This window comes from Scyliorhinus canicula, chromosome 6 (genome assembly GCF_902713615.1).
Source record: "Scyliorhinus canicula chromosome 6, sScyCan1.1, whole genome shotgun sequence".
NCBI classification, from domain to species: Eukaryota; Metazoa; Chordata; class Chondrichthyes; order Carcharhiniformes; family Scyliorhinidae; genus Scyliorhinus; species Scyliorhinus canicula.
In genome coordinates, this window is record NC_052151.1 from 44,092,159 (window position 1) to 44,108,855 (window position 16,697).

Consider the following 16,697-nt stretch of genomic DNA (forward strand, 5'->3'; position numbering starts at 1 on the left):
ATAGAAAGAGTTGGAAGTTGCGATAACATGAACTCTCCCAAAGAAAACTATCATCTCCAGTGATATCCAGAGATTAACCAACGGGGGGAGGGGTGGTGGCTATGAATGCTCATTTAACCAGCAGATAGTGAGTGCTGAGCCTATACTGAGCTGAGCTGTCCCTGATCTTCTCCCCGACTGAATGTGTCTGCCGGGGGGGGGGGGGGGGGGGGGGGCATTGGGAGAGGGCAAGATTGGCTTCAGCAATAATGGGGGCCTGTGGGGAAACCATTTTCTGGCCAAGTCACTGGGCCCAGGTCGCTGAGGGCTCTTTATGAACAACCTTCTACCTCAGTAGTGGGGAGGGGGGGGGGGGGGGGGTGTGGAGAAAAGCGGCTCGGGGTTTGGGGTGACGCTGGTACACATGAGAAGTCCTGTGTCCTGCTCACGGTCCACCTGAATGAAATTCAAGCCAAAAAAACAGCTACTCTCTACTTTCTGACCGCCTGACCTCGAATACAGAATAACCCAGATTCGCCCCCAACTTCCAAATGATTAAACCGATTGATCCAAGTGCAACTCAAGAGAGTCAGACAGAGAGAGAGGGAGAAAAAGTTGTCTTTACCGGGGAGCCTGTTCACTGGAGAGTGCTGGCCGGCGTTTCCCGCGCTGGTGCTGCCAAAGGATCGGCTTGTGGTTCTAAACAAAACAAATGTACAATAAGTAACTATTCAAGTACTTTGCACTGCCAAAGATACTTCATCCCGTGTCTCGGGCTGGCCGGATGAGTGATACTCACTTCCTAAATACGCTGGTCTTAATGATCATTGCTCAACCCCCTTGTAGCAAAAAGGGACCTGGTCATTTTCCCCAGCTGGAATTCTCTCAGGTTAACAGGATCTCCGAGGGGGATTCACACTCCCTTCCCCACCCCTTCTCCTCTTTTAAAACCCAACTCCGAGAGAAATCTCTCCATTCCTTGTTAGCCAATTTTTTTGTTGTTGAAAATTCCCATCGCAAAACTGTAAGGATGGATAAAAAGGAAAACGCGCGGGAGTGGGAAATGCAAGCAGGAGATGTTGGAATTTCACGGGGCAGGTTAGACTGAAATTGACCAGCAGCGCCTGGGTTCAAACAGCACAAGGCAACTCATCTGACTGGATACAGTCACCGCTTTTACCTTTGGGAATTAGAACGCGGGGATTCCAGCTTCTGTAATTTTTTTTATATGAAACACACCGGGACAGCAGGAGGTGAAGGTGCCTCTCACTTTTAAACTTACTCCCCCAGAGGCGTTAGAATGAAAAAGGTGCAGAGAACTTCTATCTGTGTCAAGTCTTGTTAAGTGAACCTCAAACGCGATCAGTTTGTTCCTCGCCCGGAAAAGCAATAGAATCGGCACAACCATTCGGCCCCTCTCGTCGACCTTTTGAAAGAGCTGCCAGCAGTCCCGCTCATTACCGGGGAGAAATGTTGGCAGCAGGGAACTTTGCGAATGGGGAAAGGGTGGATTGAGCCCCCCCCCCCACCCCCCCACCCCCCTCCCCGCCTTCAATGATAGTAAAATTCCCCGGCTGCACGCGTCCGCTTTACTGCTTCCAGTGCAAGTCCCAGCCGCCACATATCTTCAGAGAGTGTGCATTGGGGAAGGTGGGTTGAAGCAGCTCGCTCTGTGGGGAAAGCGTGTTGCAGTCTCTCCTACCTGAGCTCTCAGGGGGCTGCCGCAGTGCTCTGTGAACCCCGCCGGGTGAGATCGCTGCCACCAAGACTCCCAGCCATATAATTCAGACCTGCAAAGTGCAAGATTTGCATGAAATCAGAATCTCATTACCTAGGAAAATAACCAAGGAGCCCTGTGCTCCTCTCCCTCCTCCTTCCCCCACTCCATCCCACCTCCTTCCCCCACTCCAACCCACCTCCCTCCCCCACTCCAACCCACCTCCCTCCCCCACTCCAACCCACCTCCCTCCCCCACTCCAACCCACCTCCCTCCCCCACTCCAACCCACCTCCCTCCCCACTCCAACCCACCTCCCTCACCCACTCCAACCCACCTCTCTCCCCCACTCCATCCCACCTCTCCCTCCCTCCCCACTCCAACCCACCTCTCTCCCCCACTCCATCCCACCTCTCCCTCCCTCTCCACTCCAACCCACCCCCCTTACCCACTCCACCCACCTCCCTCCCCCACTCCAACCCACCCCCCTCACCCACTCCAACCCACCTCCCTCCCACCTCTCCCTCCCTCTCCACTCCAACCCACCCCCTCACCCACTCCAACCCACCTCTCTCCCCCACTCCAACCCACCTCCCTCCCTCCCCCACTCCAACCCACCTCCCTCCCCACTCCATCCCACCTCTCTCCCCCACTCCAACCCACCTCCCTCCCCCACTCCAACCCACCTCCCTCCCCCACTCCAACCCACCTCTCCCTCCCTCCCCACTCCATCCCACCTCCCTCCCCCACTCCAACCCACCTCCCTCCCCACTCCAACCCACCCCCTCACCCACTCCAACCCACCGCTCTCCCCCACTCCATCCCACCTCTCCCTTCCTCCCCACTCCAACCCACCTCCCTCCCCACTCCAACCCACCTTCCTCCCCACTCCAACCCACCCCCTCACCCACTCCAACCCACCGCTCTCCCCCACTCCATCCCACCTCTCCCTCCCTCCCCACTCCAACCCACCTCCCTCCCCCACACCAACCCACCTCTCTCCCCCACTCCATCCCACTCTCCATCCCACTCTCCCTCCCTCCCCACTCCAACCCACCTCCCTCCCCACTCCAACCCACCGCTCTCCCCCACTCCATCCCACCTCTCCCTCCCTCCCCACTCCAACCTACCTCCCTCCCCACTCCAACCCACCTCCCTCCCCACTCCAACCCACCCCCTCACCCACTCCAACCCTCCGCTCTCCCCACTCCATCCCACCTCTCTCCCCACTCCAATCCACCTCTCTCCCCCACTCCATCACACCCCTCTCCCCACTCCATCCCACCTCTCTCCCCACTCCATCCCACCTCCCTCCCACCTCTCCCCCACTCCATCCCACCTCTCTCCCCACTCCATCCCACCTCTCACTCTCTCCCCCACTCCATCCCACCTCTCTCACTCTCTCCCCCACTCCATCCCACCTCTCTCCCCCACTCCATCCCACCTCCCTCCCCCACTCCATCCCACCTCTTTCCCTCCCTCCCCCTCTCTCACTCCCTCCCCCACTTCATCCCACCTCTCTCCCTCCCTCTCTTCCCCACTCCATCCCACCTCCCTCCCTCCCTCCCCCACTCCATCCCTCCTCTCTCCCTCCCTCCCCACTCCATCCCACCTCTCTCCCTCCCTCCCCACTCCATCCCACCTCTCCCTCCCTCCCCCACTCCATCCCACCTCTCTCCCTCTCTCCCCCACTCCATACCTCCTCTGTCCCTCCCTCCCCATTCCATCCCACCTCTCCCTCCCCCACTTCATCCTACCTCGCTCCCTCCCCCGCCCACTCCATCCCACCTCTCTCCCTCCCCCACTTCATCCCACCTTTCTCCCTCCCTCCCCCACTCCATCCCACCTCTCTCCCTCCCCCACTTCATCCCACCTCTCTCCCTCCCTCCCCCCACTCCATCCCACCTCTCTCCCTCCCTCCCCCACTCCATCTCACCTCTCTCCCTCCCTCCCCCACTCCATCCTACCTCGCTCCCTCCCTCCCCCACTCCATCCCACCTCTCTCCCTCCCCCACTCCATCCCACCTCTCTCCCTCCCTCCCCCCACTCCATCCCACCTCTTTCCCTCCCTCCCCCACTCCATCCTACCTCTCTCACTCCCTCCCCCACTTCATCCCACCTCTCTCCCTCCCTCTCTTCCCCACTCCATCCCACCTCCCTCCCCCACTCCATGCCTCCTCTCTCCCTCCCTCCCCACTCCATCCCACCTCTCCCTCCCTCCCCCACTCCATCCCACCTCTCCCTCCCTCCCACCTCTCGCTTCTTCCCCCACTCCATCCCAACTTCCATCTCTCCCTCCATCCCTCCCCCACTCCAGCCCGCCTCTCTCTCCCCCAGGCTCCATTCCACACGCAGAGGCAGAGTTGGATCGAATTGCTGGTGTTAAGGTACATCCCGGGGGGGAGTTGAATGTTTTACTTGGTGCCCGGGTGTAATAATGAGCCTCTATCACCTCCCCTGGGTCCCGGCCACTCCCACTGAAGATGGGCTGAAAGGCATTCGAGCTCTTGCCTAGCGATGTTGTTGCTTTATTCCCATCACCATTCAGGGGACATTCCCTTTTCAACAAGGGCTCGGTCACTTTTTAACCTCCTCTCTCCCACCCGTGAGTCTCAGGCAATTTCCTCCACCATCTTTGCACACGACGAGGAAAGGGAACTTTCACTTCCACCTTAACGCCCCCCCCCCCCCCCTCTCCCCCAGTCAGATTCAGCAAAGCCAGCCCCTCTCCAGTCCGGGGGGGGGGGGGGGGGGCAGACAGTCATACTGAACCCGATGGTAGTTGCTTTGACTTCTCTTCAGAGTTATTACCCCGGGGTGGGTGCCCGCAGCAGTTTGGGAGGGGGAATCCACGCCACTTTCTCCAGCTGCAGGCAGGTGCGCCTGGGATAGAATCCCCATTCAGCGCTCCTTTCCCCGGGAGGGGTTTGGTGGCAGGCCCTGCTCTGCAGTGTGTGGGGGAAGCTCTGCATCGCATCCACTTGGGACAGGCTGACTTCCTCTCTGATAACTTTACGTCCTCTCAGCCATCGATTTCCCCCTCTCTGAACAATCTCCCCGGGTGAGTTCAACTGCAGAATAAACACACAGCAAAACTCCGCACTGTAAGAAGGTACAGAGGTGTATAGGCAGACTTATTGCAAAGTGGCACTAAGTTCCTTCTGCCACTCTCGGCAGGGCAAGGCACCCCCCCCCCCCCCCCCCCCCCCCAGGGAGCAGGATATACCACCTGTCAATCGTCCCCAGCGTTAGGAGGGTTGGCCATGCGTGCCAGGGATGTGCAGGTTAGGCTACAGCGATAGGGAGGTGGGCAAGGTGAGTGCATCGAGATCGGGTGCTCTTTCGGAAGGTCAGTGCAAGACTTGATGGGCCGAATAGCCGCCTTCGTGCAGGGATTCCAGGATGACGCTTCCTTTTAAGAAAACGTATTTGAAATGGAGAGATTTTTTTTGTTATAAATTTAGATTACCCAATTATTTTTTCCAATTAAGGAGCAATTTAGTGTGGCCAATCCACCTACTCTGCACATTTTTGTTTGGGTTGCGGGGGCGAAACCCACGCAGACAATGTGCAAACTCCACACGGATAGTGACCCAGAGCCGGGATCGAACCTGGGACCTGTGAAGCGGTTGTGCTAATCACTATGCCACCGTGCTGCCCTGAAATGGAGAGATTTTAAGGTGCAGAAAGAAAACCCGCTGGAGAGGAGATTTGTTTGCATTTGCGTCAAAGGGACGGAGGTGAAACTTCACCCAAAGGGATGACAGTAAGAATACATCAAACAATATCCAATCTGAGACAGGCTAGATTTGCAACATCTTCAACGTGCCCGAAGAAACGTAACCCATCCACCACACATACACACACAAACAGAGCTATAAAGAATGACAATATAATGAACATCACCAACTCGAGTTTCCAAGCTATTGAATCTTAGTGAGGTGCTGACAGGTGAAACTTTTTAAAAATATAATATATATTTTAAATGCCCCATCACTTGAGATCAGCGTCTGAGATAGTTCCGTCCCCTGTTGGTGCACACGCCAGAGTGAGAAGCGTTTACTCGTCTCAAAAGCAAATCAGCAAAGAGAAGTGAGAAAGTGCGGTAACTTCAGCTTACAGTTCGGAGTGCTTCAGAACAAACGGCGCAGCGACCGACCCGCTCCAGCAGAAACCGCCTTTCAATCCTTTGCAAACGGGGTTCCCAGTTCCGGGAAAAGGTTGTCCTCTTTACACAGAATAACTCCACAGATCCGTTCACTACACTTCTACTCTCTAGGCCGTCACTTGGGGGGGGGGGGGGGGGGACACAAGCCAATTCCCTCACAATTGCCAGAAATTCCGATATTCTAAGACCAGACCGGCTCTCACCTCTGGCTTTCTTGTAATGAGAAAGTTGTATTTGATGCTCGATAATCGGTCACCCCCACTCATTGCATTTCGCTTTCGAAATGTTCTTCGAAAGACGGCGCTGCTGTTTTTCCCCCTTTAACTAACATTGTGCAAGATAGTTTCCTACACCTCCGCGGCCTTGGTACATCTTGTGTAACGAGCAGGAAATTGTGTGTTTTTTTCTTCTATTTTTTTTAAAAGCACACGAACAAATATTTCGCCCGCTTCCAATGTCACAAAGCTCACTCTGCACGTCTCCCAGCGGCAGTTCAAACAACTTTTCACTCTTCAGTGGATTCTTTGCAAACCAAAATCAAATAAATGCCTCCCTTTTTTTTGTCTTCCCTCTCTGAAATCTCCAGATTCAATTAGCCAGCGCAGTCTGGGACAAGATCTGAATGATATTAAATGAGAATGGACCCACCTGGGACATGGAGAGGACTGTAGGGGAGGAGGTGAGCTGGGATCCAAGGTTTTTCTGTGTGTGTGTGTGTGATTGAGGAGTCTGGGTGCCGGTGTTTGCAGTTTATTTGAGCTGCTATCACTATACCTTTTTCCTTCGGGAAGGAGAGAGAGAGAGAGAGAATCTTGAATATTTCATGAGTTGGCTGCACATCTACATTCGCCAAGTGATTGGAGTTTGCCTGATCTTGGGTTTCACTCTCTGAGGCTTTGGATCAGGTGCTGAGAGACAGATTGGGGGGGGGGGGGGGGTGTGGAGCGGGGGGGGGGGGGGGGGGATTAGTGGGGTGGGGGTTGGAACACCTGTTAGCTAACTCGCGGAATAACAGTGAAATTCCTAACAAAAAGCACCCAAATTTAGCAATTGAAAAAGTCCTTCTGGTTGACTCTGGGAGGGTGATAGTTATCCAGTTAATTGGACCAGGGAGAGTGATAGTCATCCAGTTAACTGGACCGGGAGAGTGATAGTTAACTGGACCAGGGAGAGTGATAGTTATCCTGTTAACTGGACCAGGGAGAGTGATAGTTATCCATATAATTTGATAGGGAGAGAGATAGTTATCCAGTTAACAGGACCAGGGAGAGTGATAGTTATCCATATAACTGGATAGGGAGAGAGATAGATATCCAGTTAACTGGACCAGGGAGAGTGATAGTTATCCATGTAACTGGATAGGGAGAATGATAGTTATCCTGATAACAGGATAGGGAGAGTGATAGTTATCCCGTTAACTGGAGAGAGAGAAAGATAGTTATCCAGTTAACTGGACCAGGCGGACTGATATTTATCCATATAACTGGACAGGGAGAGATATAGTTATCCAGTTAACTGGACCAGGGAGAGTGATAGCTATCCAGTTAACTGGACAGGGAGAGTGATAGCTATCCAGTTAACCGGACCAGGGGGAGTGATAGTTATCCCGTTAACTGGACAGGGAGAATGATAGTTATCCAGTTAAATGGAGAGGGAGAGTGATAGTTATCCAGCTAACTGGACAGGGAGAGTGATAGTTATCCAGTTAACTGGACCAGGGAGAGTGATAGTTATACCGTTAACTGGACATGGAGAATGATAGTTATCCATATAACTCGATAGGGAGAGAGATAGTTATCCAGTTAACTGGACCAGGGAGAGTGATAGTTATCTATTTAACTGGAAAGGGAGAGTGATAGTTATCCCGTTAACCGGACAGGGAGCGTGATAGTTATCCAGTTAACTGGACAGGGAGAGTGATAGTTATCCAGTTAACTGGACCAGGGAGAGTGATAGTTATCCCGTTAACTGGATAGGGAGAGAGATAGTTATCCAGTTAACTGGACCAGGGAGAGTGATAGCTATCCAGTTAACTGGACAGGGAACGTGATGGTTATCCAGTTAACTGGACCAGGGTGAGTGATAGTTATCCCGTTAACTGGACAGGGAGAATGATAGTTATCCAGTTAACTGGAGAGGGAGAGTGATATTTATCCAGCTAACTGGACAGGGAGACTGATAGTTATCCAGTTAACTGGACCAGGGTGAGTGATAGTTATCCATATAACTGGATATGGAGAGTGATGGTTATCTCGTTAACTGGACAGGGAGAATGATAGTTATCCAGATCACTGGATAGGGAGAGAGATAGTAAACCAGTTAACTAGACCAGGGAGAGTGATAGTTATCCTATATAACTGGATAGGGAGTGTGATAGTTATCAAGGTAACCGGACAGGGAGCGTGATAGTTATCCAGTTAACTGGACAGGGAGAGTGATAGTTATCCAGTTAACTGGATAGGGAGAGAGATAGTTATCCAGTTAACTGGACCAGGGGGAGTGATAGTTATCCATTTAACTGGATAGGGAGAGTGATAGTTATCCAGTAAAATGGACAGGGAGAGTGATAGTTATCCAGTTAACTGGACAGGGAGAGTGATAGTTATCCCGTTAACTGGACAGGGAGAATGATAGTTATCCAGTTAACTGGACCAGGGAGAGTGATAGCTATCCAGTTAACTGGACAGGGAGAGTGATAGTTATCCAGATAACTGGATAGGGAGAGTGATAGTTATGCCGTTAACTGGACATGGCGAATGATAGTTATCCATATAACTCGATAGGGAGAGAGATAGTTATCCAGTTAACTGGACTGGGGACAGTGATAGTTATCCATATAACTGGATAAGGAGAGTGATAGTTATCCCGTTAACTGGGTAGGGAGAGAGATAGTTATCCAGTTAACTGGACCAGGGAGAGTGATAGTTATCTATTTAACTGGAAAGGGAGAGTGATAGTTATCCCGTTAACCGGACAGGGAGCACGATAGTTATCCAGTTAACTGGACAGGGAGAGTGATAGTTATCCAGTTAACTGGACCAGGGAGAGTGATAGTTATCCCGTTAACTGGATAGGGAGAGAGATAGTTATCCAGTTAACTGGACCAGGGAGAGTGATAGTTATCCATTTAACTGCATAGGGAGAGTGATAGTTATCCTGTTAACTGGACAGGGAGAATGATAGTTATCCAGTTAACTGGACCAGGGAGAGTGATAGTTATCCAGTTAACTGGACCAGGGAGAGTGATAGTTATCCAGTTAAGTGGACCAGGGTGAGTGATATTTATCCAGCTAACTGGACAGGGAGACTGATAGTTATCCAGTTAACTGGACCAGGGAGAGTGATAGTTATCCATATAACTGGATATGGAGAGTGATGTTTATCTCGTTAACTGGACAGGGAGAATGATAATTATCCAGATCACTGGATAGGGAGAGAGATAGTTAACCAGTTAACTGGACCAGGGAGAGTGTTAGTTATCCTATATAACTGGATAGGGAGTGTGATAGTTATCAAGTTAACCGGAGAGGGAGCGTGATAGTTATCCAGTTAACTGGACAGGGAGAGTGATAGTTTTCCCGTTAACTGGATAGGGAGAGAGATAGTTATCCAGTTAACTGGACCAGGGGGAGTGATAGTTATCCATTTAGCTGGATAGGGAGAGTGATAGTTATCCAGTTAAATGGACAGGGAGAGTGATAGTTATCCAATTAACTGGACAGGGAGAGTGATAGTTATCCCGTTAACTGGACAGGGAGTATAATAGTTATCCAGTTAACAGGACCAGGGAGAGTGATAGTTATCCAGTTAACTGGACAGGGAGAGTGATAGTTATCCAGATAACTGGATAGGGAGAGAGAAGTTAACCAGTTAACTGGACCAGGGAGAGTGATAGTTATCCAGTTAACTGGATAGTGAGAATGATAGTTATCCAGTTAACTGGACAGGGAGAATGATAGTTATCCTGTTAAATGGACAGGGAGAATGATAGTTATCCAGTTAACTGGACAGTAAGAGTGATAGTTATCCAGTAAACTGGACCAGGGAGAGTGATTGTTATCCCGTTAACTGGACAGGGAGAGTGAAAGTTATCCCGTTAACTGGACAGGGAGAATGATAGTTATCCAGTAAACTGGACAGGGAGAGTGATAGTTATCCAGTTAACTGGACAGTGAGAGTGATAGTTATCCAGTTAACTGGACCAGGGAGAGTGATGGTTATCCAGTTAACTGGACCAGGGAGAGTGATAGTTATCCTGTTAACTGGACAGGGAGAGTGATAGTTATCCAGTAAACTGGACCAGGGAGAGTGATTGTTATCCCGTTAACTGGACCAGGGAGAGTGATAGTTATCCCGTTAACTGGACAGGGAGAATGATAGTTATCCAGTAAACTGGACAGGGAGAGTGATAGTTATCCAGTTAACTGGACAGTGAGAGTGATAGTTATCCAGATAACTGGACCAGGGAGAGTGATAGTTATCCAGTTAACTGGACCAGGGAGAGTGATAGTTATCCATATAACTGGATAGGGAGAGAGATAGTTATCCAGTTAACTGGACCAGGGAATGTGATAGTTATCCATATAACTGGATAGGGAGAGTGATAGTTATCCCGTTAACTGCACAGGGAGAATGATAGTTGTCCTGGTAACTGGATAGCGAGAAGGATAGTTATCCAGTTAACTGGACCAGGCGGAGTGATTTTTATCCATATAACTGGATCGGGAGAGAGATAGTTATCCAGTTAACTGGACCAGGGAGAGTGACAGTTATCCATATAATTGGATAGGGGGTGTGATAGTTATCCTGTTAAATGGATAGGGAGAATTATAGTTATCCAGTTAACTGGACCAGGGAGAGTGATGGTTATCCAGTTAACTGGACAGGGGGAGTGATAATTATCCAGTTAACTGGACAGGGAGAATGATAGTTATCCAGTTAACTGTTCCAGGGAGAGTGATAGTTATCCGGTTAACTGGACCAGGGAGAGTGATAGTTATCCCGTTAACTGGACAATGGTGAGTGATAGTTATCCATATAACTGGATAGGGAGAGTGATCGATATCTAGTTAACTGGACCAGGGAGAGTGATAGTTATCCATTTAACTGGATAGGGAAAGTGATAGTTATCCAGATTGCTGGATAGGGAGAGAGATAGTTGTCCAGTTAAGTGGACCAGGGAGAGTGATAGTTATCCCGTTAACTGGGTAGGGAGAGTGATAGTTATCCCGTTAACTGGACAGGGAGAATGATATTTATCCAGTTAACTGGACCAGGGAGAGTGATAGTTATCCAGTTAACTGGACAGGGAAAGTGATAGCTATCCAGTTAACTGGACCAGGGAGAGTGATAGTTATCCATATAACTGGGTAGGGAGAGTGATAGTTATCCAGTTAACTGGACAGGGAGAGTGATAGTTATTCAGTTAACTGGACCAGGGAGAGTGATAGTTATCCAGTTAACTGGACCAGGGATAGTGATAGTTATCCCATTAACTGGACCAGGGAGAGTGATAGTTATACATATAACTGGATATAGAGATAGATAGTTATTGAGTGAACAGGACCAGGGAGAGTGATAGTTATCCTTATAACTGTATAGGGAGAGAGATAGTTATCCAGTTATTGGACCAGGGAGAGTGATATTTATCCATATAACTGGACAGGGAGAGTGATAGTTATCCTGTTAACTGGACAGTGATAATGATAGTTAGCCAGATGTCTGGATAGTGAGAGAGATAGTTATCCAGTTAACTGGACCAGGGAGAGTGATAGTTATCCATATAACTGGATAGGGAGAGTGATAGTTATCCAGTTAACTGGACCAGGGAGAGTGATAGTTATCCCGTTAACTGGACCAGGGTGAGTGATAGTTATCCATATAACTGGATAGGGAGAGTGATAGATATCTAGTTAACTGGAACAGGGAGAGTGATAGTTATCCATTTAACTGGATAGGGAGAGTGATAGTTATCCAGATAGCTGGATAGGGAGAGACATAGTTGTCCAGTTAACTGGACCAGGCAGAGTGATAGTTATCCCGTTAACTGGGTAGGGAGAGTGATAGTTATCCCGTTAACTGGACAGGGAAAATGATATTTAACCAGTTAACTGGACCAGGGAGAGTGATAGTTATCCAGTTAACTGGACAGGGAGAGTGATAGCTATCCAGTTAACTGGACCAGCGAGAGTGATAGTTATCTCGTTAACTGGACTGGGAGAATGATAGTTATCCAGTTAACTGGACCAGGGAGAGTGACAGTTATCCAGTTAACCGGACCAGTTAGAGTGATAGTTATCCTGTTAACTGGATCAGGGAGAGTGATAGTTATCCAGTTAACTGGACAGGGAGAGTGATAGTTATCTAGTTAACTGGATCGGCAGAGTGATAGTTATCCAGTTAACTGGACAGGAAGCGTGATAGCTATCCAGTTAACTGGACAGCGATAGTGATAGTTATCCAGTTAACTGGACAGGGAGAGTGATAGTTATCCAGTTAGTTGGACAGGGAGAATGATAGTTATCCATATAACTGGATAGGGAGAGAGATAGTTATCCGGTGAACTGGACCAGGGAGAGTGATAGTTATCCATATAACTGGATAGGGAGAGTGATAGTTATCCCATTAACTGGACAGAGAGAATGATAGTTATCCAGCTAACTGGATAGGGAGAGAGATAGTTATCCAGTTAACTGGACCAGGGAGAGTGATAGTTATCCATATAACTGGATAGGGAGAGAGATAGTTACCCAGTTAACTGGGCCAGGGTGAGTGATAGTTATCCATATAACTGGATAGGGAGAGTGATAGATATCTAGTTAACTGGACCAGGGAGAGTGATAGTTATCCAGATAGCTGGATAGAGAGACAGATAGTTGTCCAGTTAACTGGACTAGGGAGAGTGATAGTTATCCCATTAACTGGACAGGGAGAATGATAGTTATCCAGTTAACTGGACAAGGGAGAGTGATAGTTATCCAGTTAACTGGACAGGAGGAGTGATAGTTATCCAGTTAACTGGACAGCGATAGTGATAGTTATCCAGTTAACTGGACAGGGAGAGTGATAGTTATCCAGTTAGTTGGACAGGGAGAGTGATGGTTATCCAGTTAACTGGACCAGGGAGAGTGATTGTTATCCAGTTAACTGGACGAGGGAGAGTGATAGTTATCCCGTTAACTGGACCAGGGAGTGTGATAGTTATCCATATAACTGGGTAGGGAGAGTGATAGTTATCCAGTTAACTGAATAGGGAGAGAGATAGTTATCCAGTTAACAGGACCAGGGAGAGTGATAGTTACCCATATAACTGGATAGGGAGAGAGATAGTTATCCAGTGAACTGGACATGGGAGAGTGATAGTTATCCATATAACTGGATAGGCAGAGTGATAGTTATCCCATTAACTGGACAGAGAGAATGATAGTTATCCAGCTAACTGGATAGGGAGAGAGATAGTTATCCAGTTAACTGGACCAGGGAGAGTGATAGTTGTCCATATAACTGGATAGGGAGAGAGATAGTTATCCAGTTAACTGGACCAGGGTGAGTGATAGTTATCCATATAACTGGATAGGGAGAGTGATAGTTATCCCATTAACTGGACAGAGAGAATGATAGTTATCCAGCTAACTGGATAGGGAGAGAGATAGTTATCCAGTTAACTGGACCAGGGAGAGTGATAGTTGTCCATATAACTGGATAGGGAGAGAGATAGTTATCCAGTTAACTGGACCAGGGTGAGTGATAGTTATCCATATAACTGGATAGGGAGAGTGATAGATATCTAGTTAACTGGACCAGGGAGACTGATAGTTATCCATTTAACTGGATAGGGAGAGTGATAGTTATCCAGATAGCTGGATAGGGAGAGAGATAGTTGTCCAGTTAACTGGACCAGGGAGAGTGATAGTTATCCCGTTAACTGGGTAGGGAGAGTGATAGTTATCCCGTTAACTGGACAGGGAGAATGATATTTATCCAGTTAACTGGACCAGGGAGAGTGATAGTTATCCAGTTAACTGGACAGGGAGAATGATAGTTATCCAGTTAACTGGACCAGGGAGAGTGATAGTTATCTCGTTAACTGGACCAGGGAGAGTGATAGTTATCCAGTTAAGTGGACCAGGGTGAGTGATATTTATCCAGCTAACTGGACAGGGAGACTGATAGTTATCCAGTTAACTGGACCAGGGAGAGTGATAGTTATCCATATAACTGGATATGGAGAGTGATGTTTATCTCGTTAACTGGACAGGGAGAATGATAATTATCCAGATCACTGGATAGGGAGAGAGATAGTTAACCAGTTAACTGGACCAGGGAGAGTGTTAGTTATCCTATATAACTGGATAGGGAGTGTGATAGTTATCAAGTTAACCGGAGAGGGAGCGTGATAGTTATCCAGTTAACTGGACAGGGAGAGTGATAGTTTTCCCGTTAACTGGATAGGGAGAGAGATAGTTATCCAGTTAACTGGACCAGGGGGAGTGATAGTTATCCATTTAGCTGGATAGGGAGAGTGATAGTTATCCAGTTAAATGGACAGGGAGAGTGATAGTTATCCAATTAACTGGACAGGGAGAGTGATAGTTATCCCGTTAACTGGACAGGGAGTATAATAGTTATCCAGTTAACAGGACCAGGGAGAGTGATAGTTATCCAGTTAACTGGACAGGGAGAGTGATAGTTATCCAGATAACTGGATAGGGAGAGAGAAGTTAACCAGTTAACTGGACCAGGGAGAGTGATAGTTATCCAGTTAACTGGATAGTGAGAATGATAGTTATCCAGTTAACTGGACAGGGAGAATGATAGTTATCCTGTTAAATGGACAGGGAGAATGATAGTTATCCAGTTAACTGGACAGTAAGAGTGATAGTTATCCAGTAAACTGGACCAGGGAGAGTGATTGTTATCCCGTTAACTGGACAGGGAGAGTGAAAGTTATCCCGTTAACTGGACAGGGAGAATGATAGTTATCCAGTAAACTGGACAGGGAGAGTGATAGTTATCCAGTTAACTGGACAGTGAGAGTGATAGTTATCCAGTTAACTGGACCAGGGAGAGTGATGGTTATCCAGTTAACTGGACCAGGGAGAGTGATAGTTATCCTGTTAACTGGACAGGGAGAGTGATAGTTATCCAGTAAACTGGACCAGGGAGAGTGATTGTTATCCCGTTAACTGGACCAGGGAGAGTGATAGTTATCCCGTTAACTGGACAGGGAGAATGATAGTTATCCAGTAAACTGGACAGGGAGAGTGATAGTTATCCAGTTAACTGGACAGTGAGAGTGATAGTTATCCAGATAACTGGACCAGGGAGAGTGATAGTTATCCAGTTAACTGGACCAGGGAGAGTGATAGTTATCCATATAACTGGATAGGGAGAGAGATAGTTATCCAGTTAACTGGACCAGGGAATGTGATAGTTATCCATATAACTGGATAGGGAGAGTGATAGTTATCCCGTTAACTGCACAGGGAGAATGATAGTTGTCCTGGTAACTGGATAGCGAGAAGGATAGTTATCCAGTTAACTGGACCAGGCGGAGTGATTTTTATCCATATAACTGGATCGGGAGAGAGATAGTTATCCAGTTAACTGGACCAGGGAGAGTGACAGTTATCCATATAATTGGATAGGGGGGTGTGATAGTTATCCTGTTAAATGGATAGGGAGAATTATAGTTATCCAGTTAACTGGACCAGGGAGAGTGATGGTTATCCAGTTAACTGGACAGGGGGAGTGATAATTATCCAGTTAACTGGACAGGGAGAATGATAGTTATCCAGTTAACTGTTCCAGGGAGAGTGATAGTTATCCGGTTAACTGGACCAGGGAGAGTGATAGTTATCCCGTTAACTGGACAATGGTGAGTGATAGTTATCCATATAACTGGATAGGGAGAGTGATCGATATCTAGTTAACTGGACCAGGGAGAGTGATAGTTATCCATTTAACTGGATAGGGAAAGTGATAGTTATCCAGATTGCTGGATAGGGAGAGAGATAGTTGTCCAGTTAAGTGGACCAGGGAGAGTGATAGTTATCCCGTTAACTGGGTAGGGAGAGTGATAGTTATCCCGTTAACTGGACAGGGAGAATGATATTTATCCAGTTAACTGGACCAGGGAGAGTGATAGTTATCCAGTTAACTGGACAGGGAAAGTGATAGCTATCCAGTTAACTGGACCAGGGAGAGTGATAGTTATCCATATAACTGGGTAGGGAGAGTGATAGTTATCCAGTTAACTGGACAGGGAGAGTGATAGTTATTCAGTTAACTGGACCAGGGAGAGTGATAGTTATCCAGTTAACTGGACCAGGGATAGTGATAGTTATCCCATTAACTGGACCAGGGAGAGTGATAGTTATACATATAACTGGATATAGAGATAGATAGTTATTGAGTGAACAGGACCAGGGAGAGTGATAGTTATCCTTATAACTGTATAGGGAGAGAGATAGTTATCCAGTTATTGGACCAGGGAGAGTGATATTTATCCATATAACTGGACAGGGAGAGTGATAGTTATCCTGTTAACTGGACAGTGATAATGATAGTTAGCCAGATGTCTGGATAGTGAGAGAGATAGTTATCCAGTTAACTGGACCAGGGAGAGTGATAGTTATCCATATAACTGGATAGGGAGAGTGATAGTTATCCAGTTAACTGGACCAGGGAGAGTGATAGTTATCCCGTTAACTGGACCAGGGTGAGTGATAGTTATCCATATAACTGGATAGGGAGAGTGATAGATATCTAGTTAACTGGAACAGGGAGAGTGATAGTTATCCATTTAACTGGATAGGGAGAGTGATAGTTATCC

General features: G+C 48.1%; 1 protein-coding gene across 1 annotated transcript in view; it reads right to left on the reverse strand.

Moving 5' to 3' along the window:
• prdm1a (PR domain containing 1a, with ZNF domain) overlaps nucleotides 1-5,873 on the reverse strand; it is a 114,452-nt gene extending 108,579 nt beyond the window's left edge. The window contains exons 1-3 of the mRNA XM_038799248.1: nucleotides 5,816-5,873; nucleotides 1,682-1,769; nucleotides 605-678 (exon numbers count right to left, since the gene is read on the reverse strand). The gene's annotated coding sequence lies outside the window, so the exon portion shown is untranslated. The remainder of the gene's footprint in view (nucleotides 1-604; nucleotides 679-1,681; nucleotides 1,770-5,815) is intronic.
• Between the last annotated feature and the right edge of the window lie 10,824 nt (nucleotides 5,874-16,697).